Genomic DNA, 3,061 nt, shown 5'->3' on the forward strand with positions numbered 1-3,061 from the left:
CTTCTTTTGTTTACCTGCAAACAGGATTTGTTTATCACAGGTTGTTTAGAACCTCATTTAAAAGGCAACTAATACAAGTGTGATGTAGAAACTTGAAGCCTGCACAGACCAGCTAAGTATAGAAAGCAGCAATTAAGCTTTTGAAATTGAATAAAGATGTTAGATTTTTCCATTAAATTCAAATTAAAACACTATTTTTAGACATCTTTCAAACATGATTGGAAGGCATTTGTTATATTGTACAGTTTATTAAACCAGGGTTTTAAATTTGAGGCAGCATTTCTACTATTTTTTCTTTAACGCCGAGCTCCAGTCGGAGCCTCTGAAGCCGCCTTGCTCTGCTTGGAGTGAAAGAAAAGGTTCAGAGTTCACACCTGAGAGCAAACCTGTACATATCAGCAGAATGTATCCCACAGCTCCCAGACCATCTCCTGGCACTGAGATTGTGGGGTTTTTAGACAGTTATCTGATAAGCAGACTGCATGATGAGTGAAGAAATCAGACAAAATGATTTGCATAAACACACACACACACTAACCAGGGTCAGTAATTAACAATAGCTCAGGGCAAAAGCACCATCCACGGTTCAGAAAAAGTCTGTAAAATGAGGGGGCAAAAAGCGCCCCTGATAATTATGAGCAGCCTTTTTTTTTTTTTTTTGCATTTCAGCCGGTTTGTGTCTTTGATGGGTCGTCAAATATTCATGTGGATGTGACTGCTGGTCCCCACGGGCCACTGAAGGTGCTTTCAGGAGCTTTTGATCAGATCTGATGGATTGTCTATCCAGCTAATATTATGTTATCAGATGCATAACTAGAGATAATAGAAACCGCTGAGCTTCTTTTTTCAGTGAATTTGTGTCTGTTCTAGGAAAATAAAACATTTTATTATCTCTGGGGGCGAGCTGCAAGGTGGCTCGGTGGTTAGCATCGTTGCTTCGCAGCAAGAAGGTCGTCGGTTCATGTCAGTAAGGACACCCGGGATCTTTCTGCGTGGAGTTTGAATGTTCTCCCCGTGCAGCGTGGATTCTCTCCGCGTTCTCTGGAAGGATGGATGGATGGATGGATGGATGGATGGATGGATGGATGGATGGATGGATGATTTTAGTTTGGGATTTTGGGCAAAATATTAGTAAAACAGTCCTGTATTAGTCACCTATAATGTTGTTTTATCAAATGTTTCAGTTGTTCATGGACATCAGATTTATGTAGCCAATGAATATGTGACTCTGAATGCAAAAATCCCAACAACAACCAAAACAAGTTCAGCAAGGAAGAAGCCATTGCTTCAGAACTGCCATAAAAAAAAAAAAAAATCAAAAAACATACTACAGTTTGCACTTGCACATGTAGACCCAGATCATACTTTCTGAAGAAATTGCCTTTGGTTTGCTGCAATAAAAACTCAACTGTTGAAGACCATCGAAGCCAAAAAAGCACACTTAAAACTGTGATGCACGGAGGTGGCAGCATCATGGTGCTAAGGTGCTTTACTGCAACAGTGACTGGTGCCCTTTACAAACTAGGTAACATCATGAGGAAGGAAAATTATTAGGATGTGTTAAAGCAGCATGTCAAGATATCAGCCATGATGTGAAAGCTTGGTTACAAATTGGTCTTTAAAGTGAATAATAACCCAAAGTATACTTCCAAAGTTGTGGCAAAATGACTTAAAGACAACACAGTCAAGGTATCAGTGGGCCTGACCTGAATCCAATGGAGAATCTGTGGACAGAACTGAAAAAGCATATTGGGGAAGGATGCCTACAAACTAGTCATTTGAGTTTTGTAGGGAGGAACGGGAATGGGAGACGCTTGTGGAAGGTTACCTGAAATGTGGAGGCCAGCAAGTTGTCCTAGATGGAGATCCCCAGTGCATTTTATTTATTTATTTATTTTTTTAATTAAAGCTGCAGGGCGATCAGGCCTTATATGTCCTGTTTTGTGCAAATTCTTTTGTTTCTGCATTTATACAACAGAAATGGAGAGTGCAAAGTTAGCGCTACCTATAGAGCCAGTGATGGGAATCAAGCCAGGTTTAAATGCCATTGCGTGATTTGTCAGGTCATCTTTGTTGTATTTGAAATGTAGAGGGCAACAATGCATGACAACAAACAGATTCCCGCCTTAAATAGATGCCATCTGGAAATGATATTTGTATATTTTTAAGTGTGGTACACGCACAAACTGTTATATTAAGTTCAAGCTCAGCAAACATAGCAGATACATCCACGCCCGAGCTTCCGGCTCCTTGGAGCATCCTGCTTTAACATATCATTTGCTGGATCATAAATCTGTCCCCCCAGCAGGAAGCTGGTTGAGCCTCGACCACAGCGTCACCCAGTGAACCCTCTTACCTCCCGTTCCTGCCCTGTGACAGAGATCCACAGCTGCTGCATGGATGTCCCCATCCCTCACTGTCAAAACATGGCACCCGCCCAAAGTCCTGTTCAGTAGTAGCTGCTTACTACCTGGGAACGCTGCCAAAGACTTCGCAAAAAGATACTGTATGTACGATAGTTGTAGCATTTGACACTAATCCCCCCTCAGCTGTATTATGGGTGTATGTGTGTGTGTGTGTGTGTGCAAGCTGGATGAGTTGTACCCTTTACTTTTTGTCCAATCAATCAAACGCTATTCCTTTTCTTCAATCTTTCCCTTATGGGGCCTGAAATAAAGCAAAGGAAATTTAGGCGACCTGAATCGAATTTGCTCATTAACTAATAATGTCTGCCCCAAACAGCCATCAGCAGGTGGACCGTGAGGACCAAGAGGCATCTCAGTACAAAGATCACTTATTTATGGTGGCTAATCTGGATCATTTATCTTTAGGCCCACTCATTTGCAGGCTGCTCTGACAGTTCCTAGATACGGGAGGCACCCAGTCGGGTTTATTCAAAGTGTCCGACGAAGACAAACCTCTGCGGGCTTTGAATACTGCAGGTGTTAGATCGGTGTTGAAAGCTCATCCAAACAACGGTTGTCACCTCGGGTTAAGACCTGGCAGCTCTTGCAAAACACGCGTTGCAAAACGGAAAAAAGTTTAGATAACTGCTGCAGAG

At 42.1% G+C, this 3,061-nt stretch overlaps 1 long non-coding RNA gene across 1 annotated transcript in view; it reads right to left on the reverse strand.

Annotated features, from left to right (window-relative positions):
- Positions 1-2,397, reverse strand: part of LOC103374792 (uncharacterized) — a 16,755-nt gene extending 14,358 nt beyond the window's left edge. The window contains exon 1 of the long non-coding RNA XR_521151.1: positions 2,388-2,397. This is a non-coding gene — a long non-coding RNA (uncharacterized LOC103374792). The remainder of the gene's footprint in view (positions 1-2,387) is intronic.
- Positions 2,398-3,061: the final 664 nt, after the last annotated feature.

This window comes from Stegastes partitus, unplaced genomic scaffold (genome assembly GCF_000690725.1).
Source record: "Stegastes partitus isolate 25-593 unplaced genomic scaffold, Stegastes_partitus-1.0.2 Scaffold2359, whole genome shotgun sequence".
Lineage (NCBI taxonomy): Eukaryota > Metazoa > Chordata > Actinopteri > Pomacentridae > Stegastes > Stegastes partitus.